Source organism: Zonotrichia albicollis, chromosome 7 (genome assembly GCF_047830755.1).
Source record: "Zonotrichia albicollis isolate bZonAlb1 chromosome 7, bZonAlb1.hap1, whole genome shotgun sequence".
NCBI lineage: Eukaryota > Metazoa > Chordata > Aves > Passeriformes > Passerellidae > Zonotrichia > Zonotrichia albicollis.
In genome coordinates this window covers 21,871,946-21,887,617 of record NC_133825.1, presented here as the reverse complement: position 1 = coordinate 21,887,617, position 15,672 = coordinate 21,871,946, and the positions used below count along the sequence as shown (strand labels likewise).

Sequence of the window (15,672 nt, the reverse complement as noted above, 5' to 3'; positions counted from 1 at the left end):
TCTGTGCAAGAACAACAACTCCATATATTCACTTGTCCCTCAGATACACAGATTTTAGGAAAACAAAAAAACTTCATGTCCATCCCACTCAGTTCAGGAGGTTGGGCAAAGCAGTGTTATACAAAAGGTATTCCTTTTACTAAACTGTTTCAGCATGTCAGTTTTTAATTCCTTATTGGTGCCTTTTTCCTACAGTCTAAATGATCACTTTCTGGAAAAAAATCAGAGCTAGAACCCTTGTCTCTATTAAAAATACCTAGACTATCACTGCTGCAAACAGTGAGTGCTAATGTGAGAACAGGTAAGTTAGCATCACGTCAGAGAAAACTGACACAAAGCAACCAGACTTGCCATGATATTGACTCAAGTAGTGTTGGACTGCAATTCAAAATAAAATTCTAAAACAAGCCAATAAAAAACCCACAAACCTTTAGATCTGATTCCCAGCTCTTTACAGAGCTTTTCTACAGAAAAAAAAAATAAAAAGGGGAAGAGGACAGGAAGAAAGTGTTATTTTTAGTGCACAATAGTAAATTTAGCAGAATACAGCAATGACAAAGATTAGTCAGGTGGTTAAAATGGGAGAAAGAGAAAGAGGGCATTGCTTTTGATGGGGATAAAGAAAAGGTCTCAAGTTTCTCTCTTTTTCCCTGTTTCATCAAAGGGTGATAAAGGCTTCTGCTGCTGTGGAAATAGGTACATGCTACTATATCATTTCCATTTTAATGACCATCTTCAGCAATTTTTACCACTCAGTGCTTTCCTACCACAAATGTAAAATTTCTTACATAATTCAGATTGCAGCTTTTCTAGTATAAAATAAAGTATAAAATAAAACCCCAGGACAACCAGAAATTCTCTGTTCTCTGAGACATAATCCTGTAGGGAAGTGTATTTATATTTTCCCAAACTTTTAAAACAAACAGTTTAGTTTTGACCATAAACTTGAGTGACACATTGAGAAGTGGTTGGAATGCATCTCTAATAGGGTATGGAGCAACTGACAGTTTCTAGGCTTTGGTACAAGAAAGCACAGTAATAAACCACAAATATTCCCACTGACTTTGCATAAGCATTAAAAATACATGAATGGTAAAGTTTTACTCATTTGGATGTTCAAGTATTCCAGGTAGCCAGCTTGGAGTTTTCATTTTCATTTGTTTGTTTTCAGGGAGGAATAACAGCTAGAGGGAAAGGGAGAAGGGAATAAGCTCTGTCTTTGCAAGCAGTCCTAAAGGACATGGCATTGGACCATGGCAGCATTTAACTACAGTCTGCTTTTGCCAAGTCAATACAGCTTTCCAAAACATGTTTATGGGCTGCCAAGCGAGCTCTGTCACTGCAGCTCAGTTATGTGCCTTACACAGTATCTCACAACTGAGAGAACAACTGGATAAAAAACCCTAAAATAATAATTTAAAAATGTATTCACTCCCATGGAGAATTCTACTTAGAATTATCTTAGTTTTGCTAAATTATAAAATGCATTTGAAAGCACAAATGTAAATCCACATCCCCCTATGCTCCAATGTATTATTTTTTACTCTGGGGCTAAACTAACCTTTTGGTTTTGAGACTCTATTTCTCAGATGATTAAAAAACATCAGGAGAGAGCATCAGTTGTGCATAGACTGTAACTGAGTTTACAAATAACCTTTCTACTCCTGGATCTTGAGAGTCAGTTTAATTCCAGAGGCTGCTGCAACATGTAGTGTTAGCAGAACTCCTTAAGGAACTTTGTACCAGCTCAGAAACACTGAAGCTCAGTGCCCTCAGGCCCTTCCATCCTCTGCACTTCTGAGACACCAGAGAAAGGCTCAGGAGGAGACAGGTTGAAAAACACCACTCAAGGATAACAGGAAGTGCAGGAAGAAGGGACTACAAGCACTTGGTTTGGCTTCTTTGACAAACTCTTCTGGAAGGAGAACCTATGCTTCTCACCATCCCATCATAATCTAAGTCTGCTGCATCTGCAGAGGATTGATAGTCTAAGCATGGTAACTCTGGGGTTTAGATTTTACATTTCTGTTTTTCAGCATGCTGAGAAAGTCTACATCCCAGAACCAAGGGTCATGTGGAAGCAAGAGGCTCTTCCCTGCATTAGATGTCTAGGTACAGTCTGCTTAAAAAGAAATTTTAAAAATGTGGTGATGTGGCTCTTTGCTCCCTCTGAGGACCCACTCAAGCTTTTAATTCGGGACAACTGAGATTATTTCCCTTCTGCTTTAGGTTGCAACAGAACTGAGCTCATTCACTAAAAGAGGGCAGGTCTGACATTGCAGAGACCACCCGGGACTGCCCAAACCCAAAAACAAATAGTATAGGACATCCTAGAGTTTCTCTCTCTCTCTCCTACCCTTGAATGCAGGGGCCTTTCATATTAGAAGACTTTAGGAGCATGTTTGGATTAAAAAAATGTTAGTGGAAATAATTTAAATGCACAAGGAATTAAGTAAAACAAAGTAAGTCAAATTGTCCTGTATGGGTTCCACATAGCATATGGCAATCCCACAGGGACAGAAGTGCTCTCTTCAGTCCATGAAATTTGCTTTCAACAATACAAAGAGAACATGAGTGAATGTTGTACAACCAAAATAAGGAAACGTGGTACTTCAGTTATGGACTTCACCATGCACCCATTGCATGTGGTATGTGTAGTCTCAGCCAGCTGGCAGCATGTGAATTAAAACATCAGAATTACCCAGCTCCTGTCATTGTAGTCTACTTTTCCCCCACAATTAGGCTTAGAGACTTCAATGACGTGGGTAGATCAAAATAATTTCTAACTACTTTTGTAATGGTTTAGAATATATTTCATTAGATTTTATCCATAAAAAGTTCATAAAGAGAACAAATGGCTTGAATAAAACTATGTAAGAATATACTCTGTAAACATTGAAATAAAATTCAACTCATTTCCTGTCAATACAATTTTTGTATTAAAAGGTTTGCATTCAGGGCTGCAATGTACCCTTGCCAAATGCTCATGCATTCCTAATTAGCTTTCTTTTCAAAACTATTGCACATTGTACCCAGTCTGTTCTTCTCTTTGGTTTGCATTTGACGTAAGGTGTCTCTATTTAGTGACATCAACATCTGCTCTCAGCCAGCTATGCAAATTGATTAGGCCAGTTGCATCCCTTTTTCTACAATCCCACATTTGTCTTAATTCTCAGAGATGGCAACATGTAACACACACAATGATACCTTCCTTCACTGTTTTCATTAGACACCAACACAGAGCACCATACATTTTATTTGTTAGGGTTTTTTTCAGTTCTTCATTGAATGCTAAATATAGTGCAAGACCATCGTTGCTTAAGAAGCCCGCAGTGCACAAGATTTTGTTAGAGCATTCTGTGAATGATATATAGCACCAGTGGTTTGCCTATGAATTATATTTCCCCATTCTTATTCACTAGAAAAGGGATATAGAAGGCTTAATATCAGCATGTATTTTGAACAGCCAAGTAAACAGGAAAGAAACCATCTACAGAAGGAAAATGCCAATACTTATAATTTGGAATAAAAATATCTACATTTTTTTCAGAGGATAATATTTCGACAATGCTTTAGTTTTCAATCTAATTATGTGTAGGATATTGGCTTTTGCATTTCCCTGCTTCCATATTTAATCTTGTTAATTACAAGACCCTAATTTTCTCCACCTCACTCCAAAACAGAATATCAATTTAGGTGGGAAGAGTCCTCCAGAGGTCATCTGGTCCAACCTCCTCCTCAATGCACAGCTAACTTCAAAACTTGATCTGGTTAAGGACAATCAGTCCACAACCTCCAATCCATGTGTTCCACTGCTTAGACACTCACCATGCAAATGGCTTTTTTTACAACAGTGAGAAAATTTTTTCTTTACACCTCCCTGCTGCTTCTTGTGACTGCTGCCTTTTGTCCTTTTGTTGCACAGAGAAGACCTGGTTTCCCCATAACCCCTTGTGACTACCTGAGGTAGTAATGAGATTCCCTCTTAACCTTCTCTTCTCCAGGCGAGATAAGCAGCTCGCTCAGTGTTTCTGTGCATATCTCATGTTTCATATTCCCCACAGTATCAGCAGCCCTTGGTTCAGGGCACTATTATCATTAGCAGCACTGTCTTCAGGTGGTCAATCTCTCTTTGGAATGGTGAAGCCCAAAACTGAGCAGAGTTTCTCACAAGGGCCCAGCAGAGGGGAATGAGCCCTGCCCTCGCCCTCCTCGCTGCTCTCAGCCTCAGGCATCCCTGGATGTGGCTGTCCTGCTGATGGAAGGGCACTCAGCCGAGCCAGGTATGTCCCAGCCTGTTCACCTGTGCTGTTACAGTCTCTCTGATGGCCCCTTAAACTCTGATAACCTGCCTTTGCTGCCATCCTTCTCTTTCTACAGACTGTGGGGTCTGGTCTTAAAAGGGAGTGGATCTGCTTTGAACAGCTCCAATCTGCAAAGTTAGGTGTATCAGGATACAATTAAGCAAAACAAAATTTTGGCTTAATAAGAAGAACAGCAAGAGAAACAGCTGAGCAGTTATATAAGAGTCTCCCAAGGGAAGAAGTGGCAGGGTTATGGCTCACTGCACTCCCAACCCAGAGAGGATGAGGCTGTTTTAAGAATTGGTTCTGTGGCAGAGTTTTGTATCACATGTGTAATCTCTTCTAATGGGAGCAATTTTGCAACAGCTTGTATTTGTTATATTCCACACTTCTCGCTCCTCAGGACTACAACATGGATACAAAAGATTTAATCAACTTATAAAAACACATTAAAAAAACCCCCACCTTAAACAGAAAAAACTGACTAGTAGGAGGATTTCTTCTTGACTGTGTCATTTTGCTGTTTGGCAAGGGAATGAATCTGGAAGTAATAGTGCTGGCATCTGCATAACTGTTCAGAGCTTCTTAAAATGTTTCTGCCATCTAATCAGATGTTAATGGAATGGAAAGAACTCCTTTGTGGAATGAAATAAGAATCATAGCAAACAGTCAGCTGGGGAAGATTTTCTGTCTGTCTGTCTGACCTTGTGGCTAGCTGTCAGTCTCCATCTCTCCTCTATATAGATCAGTCAAAATTCACTTGTCTCTGAGAACTGAGTTTCCAAGAGACTTGAAACTTGGAAGTTCTAGTCTTTACACTAGAACTACAGGAGGTTTTCAATGACATACACAGTCTTTGCTTCTCACTCTTGATCTAGGCTATTGAGCTTTAAAAACCGTATATAAATGGATCAGCCCTTGTTATTCCAAGCATTATAAATGCTCTCCCTGCCTTTTGAGGATTGCATAAATCACCTACTAAAAGCCTAGTAGATTTATACACAGGAGGATACAAAATGCAGATCAAATTTTAGAGGCTAAAAGATTGGTTAAAAATTTCAGAAATTCAACAGGAGCAATACACAAATAGAGAACTCTGCAACAATGTGCCACCCCTGCTTGGGATTCCTTCTATTGGTGGTATAAAGAGATGATGAGGACAAGTCTTGAACACAGATTTCTAGTTACAGAAACTGGAAAACGTTGGGTAGGGTGAGGGGAAGAGAAACAAAGTGGATTTTGTTGCCTTTTTCACAGTTGCCAAAGCCTAATGTTCCTGGTCTCTGAATCACTGCTTATATACAAGAACAGCAGCCACCAGCCATACTCTGATCTTTATAGGCTGTCAAACCAACAGAGCAGGATTAAGTAGAAGAATCAAAGGCAGCTTAATCTCATCATCACTGATCTTAGAGAAACAGCCTTATTAGCTACAATTTACTCCTCTCTACCTCTGTCCCATGGTGAGCTAGACATGAACGTAAGACCCAGTTATGGTTTTAAGAGCCTGCTATAAATCCTTCTGAAAGAGTTGGAGAAAAGCTTCCAGGGACCTCTCTGGGCTTCAGTTTGGGGAGTAATTCAAGAAGAAAATGTCCACAGAATCAGTTGCTACATGCCTGTCTTAGAAAGATGATAACTAAAGCAGCTGAAACAAAACAGAAATGAATGATGCACCTGTAACTTCACTGGTTTTCACTAGGTTGTTCAAAGAGTGTGCTTATTTGGATTACAGACCCTCCCAAGATTACAGTACAGGTCTTCATTTATTTTGAACAGTGTGTTCTGCACAGTAGCAACACTGTGGGATTTTATGAATTCAACACCAAAATTCAAACTTAGTTATATTCTGTGTGTTTTATACCATGGAACCACTCATTTTTTTGAAACAGGAAGCTTTGCCAGGAAGGTAAGGCCTTGTGCCTCTTACCACCACCTTACACCAGTTTACTGACATGATTTAGTTACACTAGCAGAGACTGCCTTGCAAAGCCTGCATTTTTGCAACACAACAAATTCAGTGGGTGAAAGTGGATGATATCAACACAAGCTTATTACTTGTGCATTTCTTCCAAATGCCACTCATGTATTTTAGTGGTTTACTTCAATATGCCTAAACAAATTTAGTTCCTTTTTTTTTGTTTCCCCAATGAGTTAAGCTCATAAACCATATGCAAAAAGAATATTACCAGGGTTGGTTCTGATGGATATCTTTCACTCCCTGAAACACTTTCTATAAATTCTAGCAAAATGGTGTAGCTGAAGGATAATGGTAATTGCAGAAACTGCAGAAGAATGCACACAAGTGATCCATAGAAGAAATCACACACAAGTGATTCCAAGTCTAAGCAGCAGGCAATAAAGACAGTTTGCATGTTTCACCACAGGCTGCTTGATGAGACTTCCCTAATTATGTTTATTAGGAATGGTTTCCAAGAAGGATTTTGTTCTTTTAAATGCTACCATTCAAAAGCTATCAACCATGAAATCACATACTTCTTGCATATATTTGCAGTTTTCACAGAGGGTGTAGGACTACTTCCAGGATCTGCCTGAAAAGTATCACTGTTACACGTTTGAACTACAGATTAGGCACAAATCAGAGAACTTAAAGGAGTGTGTGTATACTGTGTAATTTGCAAAGTACTGAGTAAAAGACATCACCTTCCAATTACACTTACAACTGCAGCATTTAAATATGTCAGGAACAGAACACACCTTTGTAAAATTAAAAACAAGCTAGAACCAGCAATAGCAATGATTTTGAAGCTAAACAGGCATTCAGGGAGCTTTAACAAAATCAAAGATATTCTAGTGCCTTGAAATTTCTCATCCACTCATTGCCTGAAAGTCATGGCCAAAGAAACATGAATTCTACTAGAAGGGGCTTTTTCTCTTTCAACAAAGCAGCAAGACATGTAGCTTTCTATTTTTGAACTTTTTAAAAGTCTTTTGTGAGTCAGGCAATAGTTCTTTTAATGGGTAATGGTAGAAGAGAATAACTACAAAGGTATTAATCTTATTTACCCCCATACATACATCCATCTCAAGTGTAAACTGTACCTGTTGCTCAGGACAATTACTGGGACACCTGCCCATGCCGAGCACATCTAGGAGCCCATGCAGAAGCAAATTCTACCACTGAGAAAGCAGCTGAAAACAAAAAGCAGCTAAAGCTCAGGTACTGGTACCATACCATGTTTTTGTTACTGCAAATCCTCATTTTGAGGGTGCTAGGCCCTTGCTTCCAGAGGTGTGAGAGACAGGTAATTCCAGCTGGCAAGAGAATGTTCTGATATAACAGCACTGATTTTATATCCGAGCTTTGATTTCTTACGTTGGGTACCTTGATGCTTAATCTCCCTGAATTAATGGACATTTCAGAACTGCATAATTTCTTTCGTCCTTTCCCACCTAACTGTAACAAATTGTTCCTGATTCTACATAGGTGTTGTGAAAAACAGTCATTCTTCTTAATGTAAAGCACAGCAAATCCCATGAAAAAGTCAGAAACATGGATTTCAACAGTATGATAAATAGTGCTAGAGAGCATAAATGTAATTACAAAGATTAAAAACAACAAACAGCAACACTGCCCTTCCTCTCACACCTGAACCACCCACACAAGGCAGTCCTTGTTTTCTAATCTAGTCATAAGCAGCCATAAGTCTGAGAAGAACTAGTTCAAGCAGCTTTAAAATTTAAAATTTCCTCTGATAAATTTAATTCTGCTGAAGGTTACACACATCCCCCTCAGCTGGCTTTGCACAGTCCAGAACTTTTATTTACCATTCTGAATTGTCAGATACATTCAAGTGCCAGATTGCATTGTAGAGGCAGTAGCTATTTTATTCCACTGACTGTGAAGACACTAATCTCTGAGAGAGCAGTAGCTTCTTTACCCAGACAGCTAAATTTACTACTACTTGTCTCATAATACCTCAAGTGACACAGAAGCCTAAAAGCAAATAAGCTTTGACTGGGATATTAAGGAATAAATAACACCTCTACAAATACACACCTTCCAGAGAGGCAGCATTTTCTGATTCAAGCACATACCCCTCCACAAGTTAGCTTTTTTCCAGACCTGCAGATATATTCACTTCGAGAAGTGAGACCAAATCAGAGAAATAACAGGAACTGGTGTGGAAACAGCAAGGTTCTGAGAATATTGTTCTGTAATTTACCTACATGAGCTATACATCTTACTCAGAAATTCATTTTAAAACAGACTGGGAAGCAAGGCTTGACACTGGGAGCAGAGGTGAAAAGAGAAATTTGGATTCTTGGGTGTGTCATTTCCTTCAATGGGTACTTTTTGATGGTGAGATCAGTCCATGCATATTAAATAATTCATAGCATCACTGTCCTGGGTTCAGCTGGACTAGAGTTAATTTTCCTCCTGGTTGCTGGTCAGAGCTGTGTTTTGGACTCACTATGAGAACGCTGATGGCGCATGGGTGTTGTGGGTGTTGCCTGGTAGTGCTCACTCCAAACGGAGACATTTCAGTGAGCAGGTACACCAGAAGCTGAGGGGGAGCAGGGCAGGGGACCCAAACTGCCCAAAGGGACATTCCATACCCTGAAAGGTCATGCCCAGTGTATAAATTGGGGGAATCAACTGGGAGCTACCAATTGCTGCTCAGGGCTGGGCTGGGCCTCAGCCAGCACATGTGCACCACTTCTTTTTCTGGGGTTTTATTTCTCTCCCTTTCTTTTCTCTCCCTTTCAATTCAAATGATTATCCTATTTTATTTGAATTATTAAACAGTCCTAAGCCCACGGGTTTTACCTTTTTATACACAAGCAAGCAGCTACATGGTACTTAGCTTCTGGCTCGGGTTAAACCATGACAATCACAACTTGCATATGTGTAATATTGTATATTGGCTTTCAGGAACTGCATTGCCTGTAAAATGACTTCTATTTTTATTCACAAAGTATATGTTTGTCTTTGATGATGTCCTGAAAGGGGCTCATTAAATTACTAATGTAACTATTAAGGCTATTAAATTACCAATTTTGAGGGATCAATTCAAAGCACATTGAGATAAGCATAAATCCAAAGTAAACCAAGTGTCTCTTCACTTCATTGACCCTCCAATGAGGCTCTGAATGCTAAAATGTCTTTCTCCTGACAAGATTAACCCCTTCATTGTATAATCCTCCCTGGCCAAAACAGTGGAAGTAGCTACTGCTAGGGCTCACAGAATGTTCTGCTTGGTAGTACACAATGATGGAGGGAGGAGAGATGCTTGGTTTGTGTTTACTTTTAGAGCCCAGGAGGGAGATTGCTCCCCTAAGCTTCCTGACAAGATGTTTATTTTTATTCACATTGTCACTATGTTTTCCCATGAACAAATATTTATACTCCAGAGGAAATGTTTAAGTAACATGTTTCAGACAGGATAAGCAATGTTCACTTCCCTTCCTTTTATTATGAGAAAGCAATTTTGCTTACAGGAGGAAGTAAATACATCAATTCCCCAGAGATGCCTGGGAAGGGTAATTCTTGCAGGGAACCCATCTTGAAAATATTGGCATCATGACATTAGGTCAGTGTTAGCTGACCTGTGGAGGTTTCATTTGCAATTGCAAGAAATGAATACATCAGAGATTTATTGTTTCCTTTGTTTAGAGAAATAGACCATTCCTGTGCAATCCTGTCTTAATTAAAACATCATCCCTTCTGACAAGTTTTAGTAGTAGCTTATGTCCCTATCTGCACTATTAAAATGTACATTTAATACATATGGAAAGCTATAAATCCATCTTTTGTTAATACTTCTGACATACAACAGACTCAGAAGGCCAGTGGATGAAAATTACCTAATTTCATTGACTACTCCAAATTGTGAGCAGAGGGTTTGACTCTGATCTCCAGAGGTTCCTTACAACCTGAATTTTCCCATGATCCAACATCAAGGACATGTATTTGGTTTAACTAACTTACATACTTACTGCAGGAACTGTGAAGATCTGGCTGTGGTACTTGACAAAAGCAATATAAATATACATCTGTAACTCAGGCTGGCAAAAGCCCCACTTTTCCCTAGGCTGCCTAGAGCAGGAACTGAGAAAGCTGCCTGGATGCATGGAAAAGTACCTACATGTTTGTGGTGCAAACTCTTCCTTCATCCCAGGATCTCACTCATTTCCTGCACCTGCAGTTAGTCTGTGTGAGAATTCACTCTTGAAAATCAGACTTTGCAGCTTCCGTTTCTTTGATGCTTGGAAAAAAGCCTGACATTGGGTCAAAAGCCACTCTGTGCAGAAGCTGCTCATTACCAGCCCTGCAACACCAACATTTGTTTTTATCTGCTGGAATATCAGAACAAAGCTGACTAATCCTGTGAATGAAACAGTTATTTGTAGGACTTTTCAGTTAAGACTTTTGGTACAAAGTTTGCCAAGAGACAGATGTTTTAACTTTAAAATACTTGACCAAAAGCTGCTGGTCAGAAGAGCAGTGGTGACAGGCAACACTAAGAGAAACAACTCAGGGGTTTTTTTATTTCTCCCTGTCAATACTTACCTCACAGGAGAAAATGTTCACATCCATTTTTAGCAGCTTGATCAAAAGCAGAATTTCATTAAAAATACTTCATGTCTTTCTCTTAACGTGGCACTCCTAAGGAGGAAAGAAGGGAAAAAAAGAGAATAAACTTTACTATTTTCAACCTAAAATTACAATGCATGCAATAGCAACAACATCTTTTATGATGCATTTTATATTATAAAACAGGCCTGCTTGGTCAATAAAAGAGTCTTCTGAAGTTTCAAACAGGTAAACTGTGTATCTTCACTAAAACACTCTTTGCTCCAATGCAGTGAAGAAATCATGGGTAGCTTGATAAGCTTTTGGGTATAATTGGAGATTGACACAACTGTCAAATGAAGCTTTTTCATGAATAATTTCCTTATGGATTTAAATTTAAAAAAACTCAAACCACCTTAGGTGTCAGAAGCTAACACTGCTGTATCCCAGTTAACCAGCTCCTCTCTCTTAGGCAACAGACTCTGAGGAGGGATTTTTTGGCTACCTTCAAGGTGACAACACTCTAAAATATGAGCTGACAGCCTGATGACACATGAACTGGGAATTCTGTGTTGCTTCCCCCTTTTGGTAACAAATGAAATTAACTATAAAAGTCCTTAATTGGGTTTGGTAAATGCCTACTTTATTGTGGCTTGGTTTCTATCCAGGAGCAAGGCGGAGGTTTTCCAAGAATCAAAGGTGGGAATAACATTGATTTCACCTCAGATGCTGCCCTAAAAGCAAAGCTCAGAGGCACAAGCAGGTTTCAGAGGTTCAGGCCAGCTTGAATAGCAGCAGTGAAATTCAGAGTCTTCAAATGAACAGAGCAGCGGCCCACTGGGCACTTCTCCCTTCTTATCAGGATCATTTCAGAACTGAATTTAGGACTGAAGTTAATTTCTCACAGAAGTTACAACCTTCTGTAGATACCCAGCACAACACAAGAGAGAGAGAGCAAACAGAAAATGGAAGTAACACTTTATTCCACCTTTGTGGAATAGACAAGCCACAAGAATTGACACCAGAGCCAGAGGGATGATGTTTATGTCCTCTAGGAGTCCTGTCCTTCCCTTTGCTACTTATGAATGAGCATTTTAGTGGCAAACAAATATCAGTCTTCCTGAACTGCCACGTTTCATGCAGCTATTACTGTGAAGAATCTTCTCACCATCTTTTCTGCTGTGCTCACCCTTACTTCCTCCAAGGCAGGCCCACACAGCTCCCTTTGTAAGCCCTACAATAACAGCCTTAACCCACAATTAAACAGCTCCCCAAATTATTAATTATTAATTAATACTCAGGGCTCCAAAACTGTTTAAAAAGATACTTTATGTGATACTGTACCACTTGTAACTGTTTACTTGTTTCTTGAGTATTGATGGCCGATGAGAAGTTACTTGCAGCTTCTTTCAGAAAATTTCTTTTCAAAAAAACCAGACTAAAAAAAGGGCATCTGGTTTATCTGATCATAAACCCAGAGCTTTTCATGTTTTTATTTTACTGAGATCTCATTTGCTTTTAACAGCCTTTCTCTGCTTCACCCTCATTAAAATCTACAGACATGACCTCCAAGGATATATCAAGATCCTTCTTAATCTCAAACAGACATGTAAAGCCCTTCCACAAGCTCATTCACAATTCTTCTTCATCAATCATTAATCATTTACATTATTGTCCTATTAAGGGCCACATTAAGACTCTCTTGCTTGCTGGGATATTTTTTAAATTGTTATGCTGTAAAATGAGACCAGTTGTTTGAAGAATGTAAGCAGACAGAAATGTAGCTAAACCTGATTTTCATCATTACTAAAGCATAAGCCTAAAAGTTCCACTTCACAGATAAAAGTTTATGGCCTTCATCCCCCTGCCCTTCAGTCTTCCACTTTCTGGTTTTGAAGATAGTTGGGTTCTTAATTAGCATTGCTCTACCCTATTACAACTCCAAAATACAAACAGCTCTCATACCATGGTAGTGGAGGCAGATCTCTCTCTGTGATGATGATCTGCACTCAGAGGAACAGAGCAGCTGAACCTCACATGCCCCTTCCTTCCCAGAGTCTGGAGGAGCTCACAGCTCAGGAGAGAGCTGCCTTGCTGAGACCCTCACCCTGTGTGCCTGCAGAGAAAGCATCAGCTCTGGCAGTGGCAGGGCCCTTCCCTCTCTCTCCCATCTCTCTGCACCCAGGCAGTACCTGAGGTAATGCCCACCCACAGCAACAAGCACACCGTGTGTGCAGGACACACAGCAAGGTCACCGTGGGCTGAGGGAAACTAAAACCTGCTGGAACACACAGTAATTCACTGAGGGATGTACTTGCATGGTGTAGTTCTCCAAAGTGGGGGATTTCTTTTAAATAGGCAGGTGAGGAACAGGAACACCTGCTGCAGGTTGGCAAGTGGAACATTTGCAGTGCAAACCAGGCCCAGAAGGATCACGAGGGAGGCCAGGTGGAACACTGGGCTCCCTGGATGACTCCTTGTGGCCAAGTCATGTCTAATCTGGATTAGAAGCCTCTTATGTGATAGACAAGACACTCCTCTTACACACTGACACTACAGAAAACTCAAGAAAACAGCCCAGTTTTCCCCTCAAATCCACACCTTTGTGTTGTTCAGAAGCCTTAGCTGATCCAGTGTTTGCCCCACTCCTGTTTTGTTTGGTTTGTTGGGGATTTCTATTATTATTATTATGAAACTAACAATATTGCAGAATTTGATCTCTCAAGTTTTTTTACAAGCTACCTTTAACTGGCCCATCACCTCTGTGCATTGGTTTCAGTTTCTGTAATGCCACAAATTCACAGTTCATCTGCCCCAAGTCTCTTCAACAAACCGTGAGGGATTACATGGAAGAAAAGTGCTTTTAAGCCTTATGTTTCTGACTTGCTTAACATGGTCTCACTTCAAACTTTTGCCTTTAAAAGTTCAAATACTGGGAGAAATTTAAGTAGAAGAAAGAGCAGAACCTTAGTTCACTGTTGTAATCTTTACTAGGACACACCTCACTTGCTCTACATTGCACGGTTGAACAGCCAGTAGAAATGTTACTTCCCATTGATACCTAAACCAACATTTCCTTTCAACATACATTCAAACCCTAAATGTGGGACACACAGCAAATGCAAGTGTTTTGCCCTTTCTATTTCAGTTTTGGTAACTATGTTTTTTTTCTGGGATCTCTAAGAGAAACAGGAACTTTTTCCTGCATTGATCACACAGACAACAACATGATGAAGTGTGATACAAATATTTCCATTTAACTAAGTACAAATGACAACATTGGGTGTGAAGTTGACAATCAGGTTCTAAAAGAGGATGGGATATTATGACTGCCACTAGCCCTATCTTAAGAGCACCCCCAACAGCTCAGTTAAACAGCTGCTAAATGAAAGTGCAAGTAACTAAAGCTCAGCTTTCCTATGCTCCCCAAATAGGGAAAAGGTTTTTCCCTTTTGTCATTTCTTTTTCCCAAGAGCTGCAGAAGAGTTGGGCTAGGTATGGCCTTCTGCTTCTCCCCAGAGGTTCTCAACAACTGTAAGCAAGAGAAAGAGCTCTTGAATGTCATTCTCATGCAAGGTTTTTTAGGGAGGCACATCCTTTTTTATAACCAGCTCCTCTTGTATCCAGCTCTCTACATGCATTTGCACTCTGTACCAATTACAAATTTCATTCTTGCTATGCAGAGAACCATTAATAATTTAAGATTAAAAAGGAACCTAAGGGCAGGAATATTCCATTTTTGCTCACGAGATAGATGGTACGCTGCTAGTATGTCAACTCAAGTTATCTTTGTGCATGCTACGTTAATTCAGCAAATTGCTTTTCAAACAAAGTGCATGCAGAAAGTGCCTGGAGATTCTACACGAGAAGAAAGTTTCATTTCTATGGCAAATGTGCCAAACCCATACCCAGAAAGTGAAATACAAACATAATTTAGTTTTGTCCGTTTAGTTTTCACAAACAGGAGTTAGCCAAAATGAATTTTGTAAAGAAGCCCTCTGCAAGAGCACGTAAAAGTCAAGCCAGGTGTAGTGATAAGTACCCAGCGCCCTGCGTGCACCGTGGGACACGAGGGAATCAGCGCACACGTCTAACGGTATGGAACGGCTCGGGAGCGATGCAGCAGGACCGCCTGACACCCGAGCGAGCCGTCAGCATTTCTGACCTTACCGCGGAAGGGAGCGGGACATCAGGGCGAGGGAACGGGACATCAGGGCGAGGCGGGCAGGTGCGGAGTCCGTCCTGGAGCGGGAGCTGGGGGCTGCTCCTGTCAGGAGCCGGCCCGGAACGGGGAGCGCCCCCGGCCAGCCGGTCCCAGCCCCGCGGTGCCCCAGCCGCCCGCCGCTCCTTCCTCCGCCGCAGCTCCCACGGCGTCCGGCCCCGCTGGGTCACCCACAGCGACCGGCGGCAGCGATCGGCGGCGGCGTCTGCCCGTCCCGCGCCCGCCCCGGGGCCGCAGCGTCTCACTCACCTGAAGGCGGAGCGGGACTGCCTGGGGACAGGACACAAGGGACGCTCGGCGGGGTACGGAGGGCGGTGCGGTGTCTCGGGTGCGGTGCCGTCCCGCCCTACTGTGCCGTGCCGTTCTCTGCCGTGGCGTGCCGTTCTGTTCTGTGCTGCTCTCTGCCGTGCCGTGCTGTTTTGTGCCGTGCCGTTCTGTGCCGTGCCCAGCGCGGAGCGGGCGCGCGCGTCCCAGCCAACCAGAGCCGTCACGTGAGCGCGCCCCGGCACGCGGCGCTGCTGCCGCGGCCGTTGCAGCGGCGCGCGCGCGGCGGCGGCGGGAAGGGCGCGCGCTGCTCCTGTCTGCTCTCCTCTGAGGGGCCGGGGAGC

The 15,672-nt window shown here is 41.5% G+C and overlaps 1 protein-coding gene across 3 annotated transcripts in view; it reads right to left on the bottom strand.

The window, feature by feature from the left end:
• Nucleotides 1-15,453, bottom strand: part of RHOBTB1 (Rho related BTB domain containing 1) — a 47,369-nt gene extending 31,916 nt beyond the window's left edge. The window contains exons 1-2 of one of the 3 annotated variants that reach the window (XM_005488058.4): nucleotides 15,314-15,453; nucleotides 10,840-10,935 (exon numbers count right to left, since the gene is read on the bottom strand). The gene's annotated coding sequence lies outside the window, so the exon portion shown is untranslated. Of the gene's footprint in view, nucleotides 1-10,839; nucleotides 10,936-15,007; nucleotides 15,159-15,313 lie in introns of those variants that run through there. The other 2 variants (XM_074544607.1, XM_074544606.1) reach the window with 2 other exon arrangements.
• Nucleotides 15,454-15,672: the final 219 nt, after the last annotated feature.